The sequence below is a fragment of the Peromyscus maniculatus genome, chromosome 4 (assembly GCF_049852395.1).
Source record: "Peromyscus maniculatus bairdii isolate BWxNUB_F1_BW_parent chromosome 4, HU_Pman_BW_mat_3.1, whole genome shotgun sequence".
NCBI classification, from domain to species: Eukaryota; Metazoa; Chordata; class Mammalia; order Rodentia; family Cricetidae; genus Peromyscus; species Peromyscus maniculatus.
The window spans coordinates 107,532,764-107,550,977 of NC_134855.1; the positions used below are offsets into that span (position 1 = coordinate 107,532,764).

The window sequence follows — 18,214 nt, forward strand, 5'->3', positions numbered from 1 at the left end:
CAGTGACATGATCTAATTTGCATTTTCAAGAAAGTCTCCTGACTGTTTTGTGAGAATAGATTGGATGGAGCGTGACCATCAGGTAAGAGTGTCATCAGCTGGACCACTTAGTTCAGGATGGGGTCAGGAGAGAGCGGACGGGCTGAGGGAGATAAGCTTCAAGCCGGGGAATGGATGAACAAATGGAGGAGCCCTTGATGTGAGAAATTTAGGTCTGATTCCTATTTGCCCCATCACCTGCCTCCTATGAGATGGTCAGGGGACAAACACTGATGGCTGACGGCTCTTCTGACAGCCTCAGGGTTCGAACTTGGCTACCATCTGTCTGGATTGCAGCAGACTTCTGCAACCTTCCACTCTGCTGGGGCTCTCTTAAGGGGGTGGGGGAGCAGACAGAACAGCAAAAATGTGGGGAGAAACTTTGTCAGTTTTAAGGGGACAGGTAGGGGGTGAGCCTGAACAGCCTGGGAGCTAGCACTGGGGACTTTGGTTTGTTCCAGGCTTGTGTGAGCTCACTGGAAACGAGATATCCTTGCCTGAGGTAGTTGGCTGCAGGGGGTGGATAAAGGAAGTGATGGCTTTATCCAACAAACAGAAACCCGATTCACAAGGTTTCTGAGGAATGCCGAGTTTAGGTTTTGTTTATCCGCTAGCAATCTTTCTGTTTACCCCGTCAGAGTCCACCCCGAGCTGAGCCCAGACTGTCATTCAGGACACTGGCTGCCGGCCTTGGAGCCGGCTTTGGACCTAACAGTGCCTTCATTTGAAAAATGGAATAATTACTTGTAAGGGTGAAATAAATGCCATGTGTGAAGCGTTTAGGAGATGGCTTGGCACAGAGTAGGCACTATTATTGCTAATAGCTATTACGACTACACACACCTCACCCAGACATCAGAACAGGAGCCATATTGAGTGTACTACAGACTTGGACTCATTTCTCACAAAAAAAAAAAAAAAAAAAAAAAAAAAAAAAAAACCTGTGAGATTTTGGTCTCTCTTTCAGAGCTCAGTTCAGCCCAGAGATTTCAGCCCTTCCTCAAGGTCCCACAGCTTACAGACAAAGAGAGGTGTGCATCCAGCTCTCAACCCAACGAAATCTTTATTCTTGTTGCTGCTTCTCCTCAGATCTCTCCCTATGGGTCACTGAGGCCCTGAGAACTCATTCCAGATGAGTCCTGCTGGGCCCTCTCACCAAGGGCATTCCTGAATTCAGTCAGCATCACACCTGAGGGGCAGAACTATGGAGCTAGTTCTGTTTCCATTCTTGGAGAAGGAAACTGAGGTTCAGGGAGACAGAGGAACTCTCCCAAGACTACTCAGCACATGGGTAGAGACAGCACAGGTATCATTTCCCCCGAAAGACAATCCAGTCTCTAGGACCCCAGCATCACCTGGAAGTACCCCATTGCTAAGCCCAGCAGCGCCCCCACCCATCTCCCTGCTTTATGACCTGTTTTATGAGCCAGAGGCCCGCCAGCTTCTGTGTTGCCATGGAAACAAACCTCGAACAGATATCCTGGTTGCTCATTCCGGGGTTGATGATTTTTGTTGTTGATTTTGTTGCCTGTGTATACATGTGTGTGCGTGGCGGGGGGCGGGGAGCGTGTGCACAGATGCATGCAGATGCATGTGGAGGTCAGACAAAAGTCTGATGTCTGGTATCCGTCTCCATCCCTCCTCACTTTATTTACTGAGGTAGGATCTCTCACTGAACCAAGCGCTCACAGACATGGCTAGCCTAGCTATCCAGCTCGCTCCAAGGATCTATTATCTCGGCCTTCCGAGGGCTAAGATTACAGGTGAGCCATCAGTTCTACCTGGCATTTGAGTGGGATTTAAGAATCTAAATTCTGGTCCTCATACTTGTGTGGCAAGTGTTTTATCTGAAGAGTCATCTCGTTATCTTACAGGGTTGGCAGTTTTACGTCAGGAGCCCAATGTTGGAGATAAGGACTGGAATCTGGGCTCCAGGGCTACACAGAGCCTGCCTGTGTCTCCTCTGCCCCAGTTCAGGCTGTGCCCAAAGGGCTCAGGACTCACAACCTAGAGGTCAAGGGGTTGCCAAGGGATTGGGGGAGTCTGCAACACACAGGAAAATACAATGGCACACTAAACAGGGCTTGGAGATCCAACAGAGCTGGGCTGTCGACCCGCAAGGTCCAGGACATGCAGAGACAAGAGGACAGCCAACGTGAAAGGTGTCACAGTGGTTTACAAAGGCACACAGATGCGCACTCAAAAACAAAGGTGCCCACACAGCAGCTGCAGGAGGAGATGCCCACGGGCAACACAAATCCAGAGTGGTGCCCAGGTGCCCAGATTCCAAGACATACAGAGGACATTTGGATACCCACAGATACATGCCAACACACATAACACACACACTCAAAGCATACAGACACACACTGCTTACCATCTGTGTGACCCAGGCACCTTGTCCCACCTCCTGAAGCTTTAGTCTTATCCTGTGTCACAGGGGTATCAACGCTGTAATTCATGAGAACAGAGGAAATCAGCAGAGTGCCCATGCCACCCTCCCCCCACCTCTATTTAGCCAGTCAACTCACATTCATTAAGCACTTTTTTTTTTTCTGTGCCAGGAGAGAAGTGAGCTAGGAAGGATTCACTGAGCTCTGGACATGTCTGCTCCCTTGGGGATATTCCAGCCCAGGGGTGCACAATCTCCTGCTCTAATCCCACAAAAATCAGACCACCAAAAAGTGAAAGCAAAATGAGATTATGTGCTCCTTCACCAGACCCTACCCTGCTGAGATGGAATGGCGTCTCAGGGGTACCAGAATCTCTCCTGCTTTCCTAGACTTGAGGTCTAGAAAGGGTGCCCAGCCCAAAGGAGGACTCTAGGGCTCTTCTCCATATCCAGAGACCCCCTAGCCTTTGTGCAGAGTGGCCATGGCTGAAGCCTATTTATGGTTGCCAGGGAACTGAATGATTTTCCATCAAGCAGGCAGTTTGTGAGGGTGCTATCTCCCCTCACTCTCCAGGTAGCCTTGAGATGCTCTGGATTTCCAGCCTGGGTAGGCTGCATATTCGTTGATCACTTGGCACAGGGCGACAGAGTTGCTCAGGATCTTGCTTTCTACGGATGCTCAGCCCTGCTTACTAGGAGAAAGGCATGAGGAATGATCACAGTGCCATCCTTGTCTCCAAGGTCACGACCAAGGCAGGCCTAGGGTTCAAGATAGACCTGGAGGATCCACCACAGCTCAGCCAGTGACCTTGGCTGAGAAACTCCCCACCCCACCCCCACCCTCCACTGGTGAATCAAATGTCTTTGTCTGACCTAAGGAGATTACAGGCTTCCTCCCACCTGACTCCTGGAATTGGGGAGAGCCTAAATTAAGGATGAAAGCAGAAGTGTCCTGAATAATTAAAGAGGCAGGTGGGCCTCTATCTATCACCTTGGAAGGATCCACAAGGCTGGTCAGTAATATTGTGCAAGGCTACTCTTCCAAACTCCACTGCATAAAACTCTGAGTCAGAAAATTGCACAAGGCCCAGTAACTCTAACTTTGGGTGCATACCCCCGAACAACTCAAAGCAGGATATCAAAAATAAATTTGTTGGAGCTCGGGTCAATCGTAGTCGGTAGAGTGTTTGCCCATCGTCCGTGAGGCCCATGCTTGATCCCCTGGGCCACCTAAAATGCCTATAATCCTAGCACTTGGAAGGTGAAGACAGGAAGATCAGAAATTCAAGGTCATCTTCAGCTAGATAACGAGTTTGAGGCCAGCCTAGAATATATGAGAACTTATCTCAAAGTAGTCCCAGTAGCCAACATGTGGCGGCAACCTGTGTCTGCTGATGAAAGAACAGATAACATATGCTGTGCAAACGGTGGGATAGTATTCAGCTTCAAAAAAGAATGAATGAGTTTCTGCTGTTACAATATACATAGACCTTGAGTGCATTATACTAAATGAATTAGTAAGTCACAGAAGAACAAATACTGTGTGCTTCCATTTACATGAGGTTTCCAGAATAGTCAAATCCATAGCAACAGAAGAAGCAGTAGTTGACAGGGTGGAGAGACTGTGTTTAATGGATACAGAATTTCAGTTTTAAAAGGTAAGGAGGTTCTGAAGATGGAGTGTAACAATGATTGCACAACAGTATAAATGCACTTACTGCGAATGGGCCATGTTAAAAGCAGCTAAAATGGTAGATATTACGTGATGGAATATTATATCTTTTTTTAAAAAAACACTGCAACTGTGCACAGTGGCACACAGTATGTGTTCTATAAGCACCGGTTGGAAGAATGGAGGGTGACCTCAGCCATGCCCAGAATATACTCATGATATTCCTGTGGTGCTGTATCTTCAAAGATGTCAATGTGGAAAGACGCCCCATGCAAACAGTACTGAGCCAGAGACCGGGCTGAAATCACCGGCTGGCTGTGGACTCTTATTCACCCCACGTTTCAGCAGACTCTTCCAGTAGAGACGTAGTTGTGTGGAAGCTGGTGATGTTCAAAAGGAGTTCTGAGATAGCCGTGCTCTCTCCATCCCTTCAAGTGCCCGTGGTGATTCTTTAAAACCTCCCAACAGGCCTGCAAGGTCACAGTGAAGGTCACGCCTACCACACATCAGGCCTGTCCTGGGCTCAGAAGACACCCCTTTATGGAGCTTACACTGTAGCAGAAGAGAGTAACAGCAAATGGAAAACTTAAAGGAGTTTCAGGGAAGGGTGCTAGGAAGACAGGAATAGAGTTCTGGGGGAGGGGAGGTCAAGAGCAGAGCTAGAGAGTTATAATTTCACCAGGAAACCTAGAAAGTCTGGCTGGGGAACGGTGGTTAAGCATGTACCTGAAAGAGATGTAGGAAGAAGCCATTTGGATCCATCTGGGACAAGAGCCTTGGGTGGGGGCATCCCTAATACATCGGCACAACAGCCAGGCAACCACTGGAGCTGGAAGGCACACTCTTTGGAAAGACCCAAGCTTTAGAACAGGAAGTCACCTGCCTCATAGTAGGATCATGGGCCTATCTGACTAAGCCAGGGCTCTTAACTATAAACGGATGGACTTTTCCCAGACAGGAAGCCACAAGGCATGAGCTGAGCACATGTTAGTGTCAGACATGATAGGAATTGCAGAGGAGCACCTGTCCCTCTGGAGCTGCCACTGAATCCATGTGATTGTGTACATGTGGGAGCAGTCTTAGAATGTGTGCCCATGAGTGTACCTACCTCTGAGTGCAGATGTGCCTGAGTATACATATATATTATTATGTTCTGGCTCCCATGAGGTCAACAGTGATTTCTTAGCCACCCCCACCTGTAAGTGTGGGTGGGTATCTTTGTCCCACCTCATGCATCTACAGGAAGGTCTTCATGTCCATCAGGGTACAGCATCTGCATTCAAATGTCTACAACCAAGCATATGTCATTGTACATGCACACCATGGTCACACAGTCTCCAGAGTTCTATCCAGGTAGTGTGATTCCCTAGGTTATAATATAGGTCTGCCACTGGCCTGATATGACCTTGGGCAAATTTAACCCCCTCTTTGGTTCATCTTCCATATCAGTAAAATGGGAATAATCATTTTTTTAAAAAATGACTTTATCAAGTTGTTACATAAAGCACTAGATCAGAGGATTACATATGGCCCAGAAATTCCAATTCTGGAATCATATCAATTAATATACATGAAATAAATCCTGGGCACAGCGTGTGAGCTGTTGTTACATGGTGTTCTGTCTGTGTGTTTGCCTGTCTGGGTCTCTGTCCTCCTGAGCACTCCATTCCTTCGGAAGGAAGTGTCTTTATTCGGGCAAACTCTCATGTTTGTCATTTGTGGCCTGTCTCTGGTGACAAAAAATCCAATGTAGCTGGCATGGGGACAAGGGGAGGGAGTGCAGGAGAATTCATGCCACAGCTCGGCCAGCTGGACTCTGACCTGACCAGCCAAGCGGCTAAATAGGCAGGCAAGAGAAGGGAGGCCCAGCTTGGGGCCTGGGCCATCTCTAGCTTCGGCCATAGGAATTCCTTTCACAGTCCTCTTGCATCTCAGCTGGAGAAGGGGGTATCCCAGAGAAGTCTTGGGTCTGTGCCACCACTGTGTCACAGCTGCCTTTCTTGAGACAGCTGTTCTATGATGGCCCTTGGTCTAGCTTGCTGAGTCTTCATGTGGACTTCCGGAGACAGGCTCTCTCATTATCTCTGCTTTACAAATAAAGACGCAGAGAGACAGACTGATCATGTAAGTCGTACAACTGGTAAGTAGAAAGACCAGAGCTCAACCATGTCATTTATGTTGAATGAGCAGGCCCAGTGAATGAGAGAGTAAACTGAGATTGGAGGTGGGGTAAGAAGAGTAAGGAGACAGAAAACCATGGGGACTGGTGTGGTATCCTCCTGGCAAAGGCTGGGACCAGCTTGGCACCCTGCTGGAGAGGCTCTGGGGAGAGGAAGGGAGTGGCAGATGGGGCCAGATGGCAGGGGCTGGAAGGCATTGGAGGTGCTGGAATTTAAGCCACAGTGAGGTGCCATGGGGATGAGCCACCTGGATCCTTTGGTGTGGATAAATTGGCGAGCTGAGTGAAGGTCTTCAGGACAGCAAATAGATGGCATCAGCCCAGCAGCCCAGGAGAGCCAATTATAACAAAGGCTCTGCAGTCAGTCTGCCAGAGGGCTGGGACACTTTTAGCCAGACAAGTAACCTATAGTTACTGAGCCCCAATTTTCTCATCTAAATCTCTGGTTGAAAAGATTAAAATCACTGTTTCAGTGCTCGACTCATGATACTCAATAAACAGCCATCTATTATTAAACCAGAAGTTTAAACCACTGGCTTACATTATGTATGCATGCACATGGTACACATACATATACAATGCAAATCATTACAAAGTGATTAAAGGACCTAATAGAAAAGATGGACAGCATGCACAAACAGATGGGAAGTTTCAGAAGAGGAAAAGCTGGCTGGCCACGCTAACCCAATGCTAATGAGCCATGATGCCAGAGAGGAAGGATTCTGGAGATGAGATTAGAATTAGACTGGACACAGGAGAAAACGACAACTCAGTAATGGTTTCGTAGCAAACCTCTGATGCAGACATCTCCAGCTGCGGCACCAGCTCTCTGGATGTGGCAGAGGTTGAAGCGCAGCCCCAGGTGCACCATGCTTGGTGGGATAGTGCCCACATCCCTGAGCAAACATGATGGCATTGCCACCTGTGCCAACTTCTTTCAGCACCAAGGCTTCAACAGTGATCAGGATGGAAACTCTGTTTCTGGGAAACTGGGCAGCCGCCGAAGGCTCTGAGCTGTTCTTAATGCAGCCCTCCGGAGCTCACAGGCTAAGGGGGCGAGAGCGGGGATGTTGGACTGATAGATAAATAAAATGTTCTGTTACATGGTGGCTGAGCCAGTGAAGAAAGTCACAGAAGGGGACCTGAGGAAGAGAGCTGAGGGTGCATTTTTAAATAAGATGCTTGGGCAGGGTCTGAATAAGAAGGTAACATTTGAACAACAATCTAAACTGGGTAGCGTGCAGCAAGAAAGGGAAAGTCGAGGGTTCATCGACAAACAGAAAGAGAGCCTCTCGGTCCAGCGCCTCCGTGATGCCTCTCAGAGCTGAGAATCGAGGATTCCAGCGCTATCAACAGTAGCTGTGAAGGTTACTGACATAGGGGAGTATTTCTTCTACAGATATCTTCAAGTAAGGATGTTAAAATAGCATCAAAACAGACTTCAGGTCTGGGTATTTATGGTCTCAAGTAGAGTCCCACTTCTCTTGTATACATTCTGGGAATCCCAACAACGATACGCTGAATATTTGTTTACAGTAAAGATACCCTAACTGTGATCCCTGTGATCTAGAGTTTTGTCTGGATTCCTGTCTGGTTTATCTCATGAGCCATTATGATTTCATTTAAATTTCTTAGCACGGGCTGGAGAAATGCACCAGCCATTAAAGACTAAGTCTCACAACTCTTTGAAGACAATAACTTTACAATTACCAAAATTACATATATAATATATAAACACACATATATGTGTTTATATATGTATATACATACACATATATATGACTCTTGTGAAGCTAGGCAGCTTCCCCAAAGCGTAGTGGCTATTATCATCACTTTTGGCATCCTACCAACACTAGATGTTAGGGTCCTACTGCTGGAGACACCACATACTTTGGTTACAGGATGTGGAGAAACCAAACTGGAATTGAGCCGGAAACTTCCTCTCTGCTGGCCGCATATGTAAGTGTTAAAACCTGCTAAGCAGGCTGCTGGATGGGGGTGGGGATGGTGGTGGGGGGATGATCATCACGGTCTCGTCCACTCTAGAACATGCTTGCCACAGCACCTGCTTCCCACTTGCGGAAGAGTGACATGACTACAGTGGGGGTAACCAGCCTGTACAGGAGGCCCCTTCCATAGGAGGGCATACACATTCAGTACCATAAACCTGGCTGAAAGCCTGTGACTGAGTGAGTCACGAGCCCAAAGGGGAACATACTATTGTTGCTTCCCTAAATGGACAGGTTGCCACACTTCCTTCTAAATATTTATGTTTACAAGCCTATGTTTGTGTCCCTCTCAGCTTGGGGCAGGCTCCCCCTCCTCCCCCAAGGAACTATTGAGTGTTTATAATCGCTACAGGAGAAGGCATTTTCTTCAGTGGTGTAGCCATGGAGGGTCTATAGCTGGGAAGAAGAAGGACTTCAGAGTGGAAAGACAGGGAGCAAGGGAAGACTTTAATCACAGTACACTGTGTATGTGGATGGACTACTGAAAAATAAATAAATAAAAATAAATAATACATGGATTTTTTTAAGGGCCATGAAGCGTGGCTTTCCCTTGAAAAGCCCATACTCATGCTTAGGGGATGTCTTATTCTTTCCCTGAACAGTTTTCTTTCTACTGATCCCCAGGCATTAAATCCATGTTTAAAAAGCTCTTTTGGAAAGAGGCCATGATTTGAAAGAGAGCAAGACGGGATTTAAGGGAGGGTTTGGAAGGAGGAAAGGGAAGGGAGAAATGATGTAATTGTATTATGAACTTGAAGAAATATTTTTAAATCTCTTTTAATAGCCCACAGCTCTGTTTCATGCTGACTGGTTGTGAAATTCCTTTCTGTTGCCGTCATAGGTTTGGGCTTTCCTTGAGTGGAGCGCTGGGTAAGGAGTAAGGGGACTCCACCACGGGCTGCTGCAGTAAGGGGACTCCACCACGGGCTGCTGCAGCCTAGGAGCCGGATTTCCCTCCCTGCTATCACCAACAGCGAAGGGAACCATGTGACTGTCTTGGGAAGTGTTTGTTTCCACGGTCAGTCAGTGGAAAGAACAGAAAAGCGGGGTGGTGGGGAAGGAGGGAATGTCTGGTGACAGGGTCAGGGGAACAGGGATGGGAAGTTCAGTGAAAGGGTTAGGGACTGGGCCCCCAGCTGGAGCAGATAACGTGGGGCTCTTGGCTTTACCCATGAATGCCACAGGAACCTATCAGTTTCCTACTGTGAGCTGAGATCTGCACTAACAGGATTCTTCACGAACAGCTTGTAGGAGAGCGGGGGGCATTAGAACTTAGGGTACCTGGGATAGAGTTGGAGGTGGTGGATGGAACATCGGATTTAGATTTGGGGTGCACCCTGCAGGATCAACTGATAACAGGTGGGAGGCCCTTATCATTATTGATGTTGTCCTAGTTCAGTTTATGTGGCCGTGATAAGAACATGAGGGCCAAAAGCAGCCTGGGGAGGAAAGGGTTTATTTGGCTTACATCTCTAGATCACAGTCATCCCTGAAGGAGCAGAAGAGAGACCATGGAGGAGCGCTGCTTACGGGCTCCCTCTCATGGCTTGCTCAGCCAAGTTTTTATACAAACCAGGACCACCTGCCCAGGGGTGGCACTGCCCACAGTGCTGGACTCTCCTACATCAGTCATCAGTTGACGAAACCTAACCAGCAGCATTGTTATAAAGGCTGACAAGGACCCCAAGGCTCTTTCTTCAGTACCCCTTCCAATCTTCCTGAGATATCTTGTTGACTTTGTTGGAGGACTGTTGTCAAGGGCCATCTCCCAGAGCCTGGCCCGGAAGGCCCTGAGCCCCCATATAGCTGAGCCATCCCAGCTCCATAATGGCAGGATGTGAGTTGTTTTTTTACTCAAAAATCAGCAAAGGGGACAGAAAACTCACCAGAGAAACTAGTCCTTGCAGCAACAAGCTGCCCTGTGCCCCTGTGGAGAGAACAGGGGCCAAGCTCTGCAGACGCCTACCCACACCTGCTTCCTTGTCCTTCTCCACAGCCCTGACCAGCCTGGCCTCCTCTCTCTCGGCCCTCCCACCTATCCTCCCAGAAGTAAGAGAGAAGACTTCCTGAACAGTACAAAACTATCATTGTTTAGACTTCACTATAACCCCCATGCCTAAACACAGGCTCCAGAACCGTTATAATGACCTCTGGGTCCTGTCTGGTCTGTCTCTACTCTTCATGGCTTTCCCCCCTCGACCTCCACACTTATCCCCCAGCAGACAGAAGAAGCTATGCCCCAAGCACATGCACAGAGAGGCTCCCACGCCTGTTCATCTCATGTAGAGTCCTCACATTACTTGGTGGCCAGGTCCCACCCATCTGCCAACTTCAGGGCCAGTGCATCCTTCCCAGGTCAAACACACGCAGGTAGGGCTCCTTCTGCCCCACAGCCCATTTACCCCCCATCCCACTCATGTTGTACTTCAAGACTGTGGGCACTACAGGTAGCCATGGGCCCACAACATCACCAACAGTGCCCAGCCGTCGGCCCGCTCTCCCACCGAGTCTGATACTGTCTCAAGACCAGAGCGTTCCAAGTTAATTGGAATTAAAATCATTTGAAAGAGTCAACTAGATAGGTTACAACTTGTTAGTCCCCCCCCCCCAACCTCTGTTGCCTGTCAGTTACATGCAGATTTGTACTACATGTGTGTCTTCACACACTGGTGCTCCAGGAGAGCAGGACTAAGTGTCATCCATCTCTCTCTAGCAGGCCACCACAGCCTGGTGATGAGGAAGAACTCATAAATCCAGCCCTGACTGTGGCCTGGAGACAGCTGTCAGTTTGTCCCTGGCCATGCATTTCCCACGCAAGACAACTGCACCCCAGGGAAGGCCTCTGCTCAGAGCCACAGGGAATATAGCCAGCAGCCTCCGCCTGGGCAGGAGCAGGCACATGCTATCTGCCCTTCCACTTCCTCTCACCTCTTCATGCCAAAGCTGCCCAGGCTCTCTGGAGCTTCCTGGGATTTTTTTTTTCTTGTCTACTTCTGATCAGCTGCCAACCTTGCCTGTTGACACAAGGCCTCCCACAGGAGGAAGCCCCGCAGCCATTGGGGAAGCATTTGAGGAACCAAAACACTGCCCCTCCCCCTATGTCTCCGCAGGCCTCTGTCCATGAGAATTTTAGGTCTGACCTTGGTGCAGGCCTAAAGCTCACAGGGAAGGGTCAGGCTGGGCAACAGTGTATCCCATGATGAGAGCCTTCTCACTGCTGGAAGCATCACATCAGGGTACCACAGTGCACATCAGCAGGTCCAATCAACTCAAGCCAGAATGTGTTGGTCAAATTTGGCCCAACGCAGTTTTTCAAAACTATATCACCCTTATGCAGCCCTTTTTGGTGACTTCCCGTTTGCATCTCGGTCGGTTACCATTCTTCTGGTTGCTTGATAAGCTCATTTGCACAACCCTGAGAACATATTAGCTAACATTTGTAACTGAAAAAAGTCTAGAAGTCACATGTGCCACAGTTACATTGAAATCAAGATCTTGGCTCCAATTCTGTCCCTTCATCTGAGCACAGGTCCTCAGTCTAGATCTCCAACCTGGATCCCTCATGGAGGCAACATGGCTACCCCAATTCCAGGCGCCATCGATTCACACTGCACATTTCTCTTCTCATTGTGGAACATCGTGAGCTCCCTAGCCCTGGTTAGCTACTCTTTGGGGCCAGCGGAATGGGTATCAGCCAACGAAAGTATCCTTCTGAGGTGAAATGATCCCATCTTCCACTAAGTCCATGGTGAAATCTTCTTCCTGGTGAGCTCCTTCTCATGAACTCCACCCTGTTCTTCCCTGTTTTAGTCCTTTCTGTTTTATTCTCCTATTTGTTTTTTTCTCTCACCACAAAGGCAGCCATCACTGAGCCCTGGGTGTGAATCTTGGTAACACTTTTCTGTTCACTAGTAACTTGTTTAGGAATGGCCATACAACTTGTTTCTGGCTTATGGAAATGCAAGCAAAAAAATCTGTGTAGGCTTTAAGGAAAGCTTTTGTCTTCCCGACACAGCAAAGAGGCTTGATGACAAGGCCATTCACTCCCTTGATTTTCCTTTCTCTTTATACCCTGGAGGAGAACCTGGTACATGGAGGTGTGGCGATCATAATGGGGCCATGGGGCAGCAAGTGTGAAAACAAATGCGCCCTTCTCAAGAATGGAAGACAGAACCCAGCATCATTGACATAGACATAGACAGCATCATTAGACAGCTGAACATTCCCTGAGTAGCTAGCTCTTGGAATGCTCTTATTAAAAGAATAAGAGAAGAGGAGGAGGAGAAAGAAGAATAGGAGGAGGAGGAAGAGGAAGAATAGGAGGAGGAAGGAAGGAAAAGAAACTATTGGTGAAATTATTAAGGCCACTCCACGTAGTTAAAAGGAGATTTATTTAATGGCGTAACTTACAAATGAAGGGATAGGTAGGTTGAGGGTTCTGGGAATGATGCAGTGTAGTCCGGTGGTGTTCTCTGGAGAACTCTGTCGGTCCACCTCTAGCATGCAGGCTCCTCTAGCATCTGGGCTCCCAGCAGCAAGAGAGCGTGTCCCATTCTCTGGTCTTCAGGGACCTCCCTTGGCCCCACCTTGTAGGTGTAATAGTTACTGAAGCCTCAATGGGGGTTGGAACTTCCAGACCAAAGCTGGAATGGCTACCCACTACAAGAAACTGGCAACACTTCCTTGTTTAAGTTCAAGGTATTTCTGGCTGACAGGAAGTCTTTTTTGTTGTTTTGACAAAGTAAGATGTGTGAGAATTAGAGACAGCTCAAGCTTCCCTGAATCCCAGTTGCATGTTGTGCACCAAGGGTATTTGCAAAAAGGCCTATCATTCAAGCATCCCAACAAAGGAGCAAGCGTCCGGACGGAGTGAGGGCCCCAAAGCTGGGAGGCGCGAGGCAGGAGTATGTCTCATCTACCGTTATCAAAGGGGCCTGTGGCGACGACAATCCAAAAGCACACTCTGAAATCCAGAAACAACTGCCACGAAGTCTTTTCAGAGCCTTCATCTTGCCTGCTTCTCCCATCCTGTAACTAAAATTCAATGAGAAAAAGCCAGGAGTACATACATCACAGCCACAAGTACCTCAACGAAACCCAATACCATCTAAATACTCTATGACAGGGGGCACATTAAGAACATCCTGTACTAAGGAATGCTACATAGTTTTGAAAAACGAGGTTGGCAAGTTTGTAATAGCATAGAGAAAAGTTTTATATATAAAACTAGTGTGTGTGTCGGGGTGGTGGTGTGGGTGTAGTTGAGTACCAACTCTAAGAAATATTACAGGGAAATAAATCAGTAACGAAATGCACTATTGTGTTAAGAGCACTGTTTGCTTAGGTTGTTCTAAAGACTTTGTTGTGAATTTTTCTTGCTGCTGCTCTGGACTGTCTCCTTGTCTCTTTGCTCTACTGTTGTGAGCAGAGAGAATAAAATTGACTTTTCCTTTGAAGATTCCAGGCCCCCTCCACTGTCTGAGACCATTGCTGGTGTCTCCTTCCAGGAAAGCAGGGAACCAAGGGCCTCAGGGAGGACAGCTCCTCCCGAAAAAGAGGCCCCAATCAAAACAGCTTCCACACCAGAATACCTGATTAACTCTTGAAATTCTTTGAAAGAGCAAAGGGAGTAGTGGAGAAAAGGGAGATGGCCTGAACTTACAGGAACTAACAGCAGAAAAGGGATGCAAGAGTTGAAGTTTTATGTAAGTTTATGCAAACAGAACACACACCCTGGCACAATAAGAATTCTGATAGGAGCCTCACCTGGAGCCAAGCCTCAGGAGGCTATTCACGGAGCACCTATTAAGTGTCCAGCTTGCAAAGCATTTACAGCCAGGAGTGCTCTAACTCTTACTCTACCAGAGGTAAAGGTCAGATTATCATCCTTCAGACCTGTCAATCAAGCCAGGTTCTGACAAGAAAATGGTCAATGCAGCTGGCCACCTCTGAAGCTGCTCCTATCTGCTAGCCGGGTTGAGCAGGCCTGGAGTATAAGAATATACCCAGGGGTTATATATATATCTGATGGGGTTAGTTCTTCTAAAGTCCAAAGGTCTGGAGTCTCTGAAGGCTTTTAGAGGATGAGCAACATGAGATGCGCAGCTGGGGTACATTGCACAGACCTGGGCCTACCATTCCTAGGACACCCTCCTCAAGACACGTCCTAGCTTTTCATAAGTGGGCTCTTTCTCCAGTGGACACCTTGTCAGAAGGACTTCAGCTGACTCTGATCCCTAACAAAGCATCTATTTCCTGGGCTGTTTAGTTCCTCTTTGTCACATGTCACACTTCTCTGGAGTCTTGTAAATACATGTGCCTTTTGCTAAGAAGTTCCGCCTCCAACCGACCCACCCCCATGAGAGGAGAGATCTGTGGCTGATGCATCTGCCTCTGTGTTTCCCACGCCCAGAATGTTCTTGGAGGTCAAGATAATTGTGTGGAACGAACTGATAAATGAATGTCACCCCTCTACCACAAGACCTAGTCACACAACTGTGGACAATCACCCAGTAACAATAGTAACCACAGGCTAAGTCACATTATGTTACTCACACTTCTGAGCAGATATTTTTACATCTGTTTTCTCAACTGTCCCTCTGGTCAACTGAGACATGATACATAATTATTCCCATTAGACAGTTTCAAAAACACGGGAGGCTCTTCCATGTGTAGCTACAGACTCAGGCCTTGAATCCGGCACATCTAATTCTAGATCCTGCTTTCTAACCCATCACATGACGCCCTGAGTTGATTCTATCCAAGTGTGTGGGTACCACTTTGCCTTACTCACTCCATGTCCCTGGGCCAAGTACCTACTAACTCTGTTTGTGCGTAGTAAATAAAGCAGTGGTTCTCAGGGAGGGGTGCCTGGACCGCCAGCATCAGCACCAGCCGGGCATGTGTTGAAGGAGTGAGTCTTGAGTTCCACTGCCATCTACTTCATCACACCAAGACATACTAGACTATAACCCCCTCTGAACACATAGTGAAAGTCTCCAGTCCTTGATGCAGAACTATTCATCTGTGGTGTCCTAGGGTAAAGCAAGAAGGTCATCCAATGCTGGAGCTACCCGTAGTTTAAGCTGTCACGATTTCTTCCCTCGAGTTGTTGGAAGAAATGTTTCCAGTTGCAATTTCAGGCCTTTGATTTCGGTCTCATCTGGTAGGGAAGATCCAGCCTGTCAGAGGGAGCAGGAGTTGGAGCAGGAGAATCTATTATTAATTACCATGTAACATTGATGAAGAGCCCACAGGGCACCACAGCTGCAGGAGCCGTGGAGAGGCTGGCTCCTGCCTGCAGGGGAAAGTGATTAGCAACATTATAAAAGGAAATATTCATCCTGGGGTGGCCCTGAGCAAACACCTTCAGGGAACGGGAGGTGCTTCTTCTAGAACCTTCCTCCCTGAGCTGGCACAGCTGCCTCCAGGTCCAGGGAGGACATGAAGGAGAGGGGAGTCTGGAGCAAAAGGACTGGACCAGTGGGTCTATATTGAGCCCTTCCAGTGGTGGGAGCAGAGTGCAACTCCAGGGGCCAGAGATGCCCAGCTTCTGACTAAAGTTCTGTCTGTCTGTCTGTCTGTCTGTCTGTCTGTCTGTCTGTCTCTCTCTCTCTCTCTCTCTCTCTCTCTCTCTCTCTCTCTCTCTCTCTCTCGACCAGCTACTTAGCTGTCCATGTCACCTTTAAGTCTCTCAACAGTCTCAACTCTATGAAGAGACAGAGGCTCAGGGTGGTCACATACATAAGGGCAGTTGGGTTCAGGCCACCTGCATTTCCTGAGTCCTTGCTTTCTCCACGGAGCCACTCAGCCATAGGTACATTCCTGTATTTATGTCCTCAGACACTAAAGGCATTCTCTCCTGTTCCATGTCTCAGAGGTAAGTGTGGACACTCCTCCTGGAACACTGGATATTAGGATGAACACTCTGTGGCCCCACAATGGTGATCTCTAGAAAGCTTAGTGCCAAGGAGACAATGTCCTCCCAGGGGCCTGTTTTTGATCTTGGACCTCACATTTCCTAAGATAGCCCATGGGATTGGCTAATTACCTTTTACTTTGCTCCATGGGCTATTTTTTTAGGCCACCAACTAATTGGAATACCCAAATTCCTCCTCTTCCCTGGGACTCTGTTCTTCTGTATGCCAAACAGGACAGTTTGGAGTCAAGAGTCAACATCCTGACCTCACTTGCTGTATGATCAAACCATTGACCAATCAGAAATACCAGCCTGAGACTGGATTTTAATACAGATAATGCAAAATTCCCAGGACACATTAATGTCTAGCTCTGCCTGGCACCTCTTGTGCATTATGCTCTATCACCCTTCTGAGGACTCTGGGAAGAAGCTAGTCTTGTAAAGGACATGCCACAAGTGAGGTTGATGCTCAGTCCTGTGACTTGGAACTGTCTCCCTAGAAGTTTAATCTGTAATTCCCCTGTCACAGTATCAGGAGTCAGGGCCAAATGTTTGCATCCTGAGAGTGCCACCCTCCTGCATGGACTAATGAGATGGCAGGCCCCGAAACATGAGTTCCGTCGGGGCTCCCGTCTGTCATCTGTCTATCATCTGTGTGCACATGGACATGCTCCCCTTTGCCCTTCCTCCTTCTGCTGTGGCAGCAAGAAGACATTCATCAGAGGCCTGTTTCCTGATCCTGGTCTTCATAGCCCTCTCGAGCAGGGGTTCTCAACCTTCCTAATGCTGCAACCCTTTAGTAATACAGTTCCTCAGGTTGCGGTGACCCCCAACCATATAAAGTTATTTTCATTGGCACTTCATAACCGTAATTTTGCTACTGTTAAGAATCATAATGTAAATATCTGATATGCAACCCCCAAAGGGGTCTTGACCCCCAGGTTGAGAACTACTGCTCTAGACCCATAAACCAAGCCAGTCAACTTTCCCTCTGGCTGTGCTGGAGACCACACCCAGGGCACTAAGCTCTATCTACACCCTGGTTTCTTCAGACTAGCCTTCACTGTGGAGCCTCAAACTCACGGTCCTCCTGCCTCCACTCCTGATTGCTGGGATTACAGCTGCCACCACAATGGCTCCACACAAACTTCCCTGTTTATGAGTCACCCGGTCTGCAGAACTCTGGACGGCAGCACAAAACGGACTAAGCTCAGGGCGGGAACAACACACACAATAAGCCTCTGCTTGTGGGTCCACAACATGTCCTCTCTCCCGTGGCAACAAAACGTGAGGTTTTTGGCTCTTTCTAAATTTCTTCACTTGTAATCCAGACCACACCATGTCCCTGGGGGCTGAGCAAGCTGCTCTGTTTCCCAGGAAACCACTCTGAGTCTTGAAGACTTATTAAGCACTCCACAAACTTGAGGGAGTGTTTTCATACTGATGCAGCCAGAGCTAGATCCCCAGGGAGGTAGTGAGCTCTCCGTCCCTGCAGGTGTACAAGCTGAAGCCAAGCAAAGAATTCGAAGAGAGTTGCTGTCAGAGAGATTCCAACATCAGAAAAGATGAGCTAGCTCCCCTCCCCCTCCAAACAAACAGCAGTAGTTCAGAGCCAAGTGAACTGTTTTCAGATTCCCCAATCTGCTGAGCTGCCGTGGGTAAGTTACTCAATTGCTCGTTACTCAATTTTAAACTATTAATAGTGCTTTCCTCACTGCATTACTGGAAGATTACATCATAAATTAATACGTGTGAAACATTTTAGCAAAATGCCTGACACATGGTAAATCTATACCCACTAGTTACTGCTGTCAGACTTCGCATTTTAACTTCGGAGTTAAAATGGTGTGTTGAAAACTTCAGTCGATGCTGTGTAAGAAACAGTCAACAGCCTGCTGCCCTGCCTGGTGGCGTAGGGCTGGAATTCCCGGAAGCCCATCCCCTCTGGTCCCTGCCTATGACACCACAGTTGATATGAGGACACCTGCATTTCAGATGCTGTCTG

General features: G+C 48.0%; 2 long non-coding RNA genes across 2 annotated transcripts; one reads left to right on the forward strand and one right to left on the reverse strand.

Moving 5' to 3' along the window:
• Nucleotides 1-1,646: 1,646 nt before the first annotated feature.
• On the forward strand, nucleotides 1,647-11,755 carry LOC121828838 (uncharacterized). Its single transcript, XR_006071452.2, has 3 exons — nucleotides 1,647-6,227; nucleotides 8,184-8,241; nucleotides 9,133-11,755. It is a non-coding gene; the product is annotated as an uncharacterized LOC121828838 (long non-coding RNA).
• A 917-nt stretch (nucleotides 11,756-12,672) lies between these two features.
• On the reverse strand, nucleotides 12,673-17,993 carry LOC121828839 (uncharacterized). Its single transcript, XR_013050759.1, has 3 exons — nucleotides 17,440-17,993; nucleotides 15,365-15,472; nucleotides 12,673-13,319 (listed from the first exon to the last, which is right to left on the reverse strand). It is a non-coding gene; the product is annotated as an uncharacterized LOC121828839 (long non-coding RNA).
• Nucleotides 17,994-18,214: the final 221 nt, after the last annotated feature.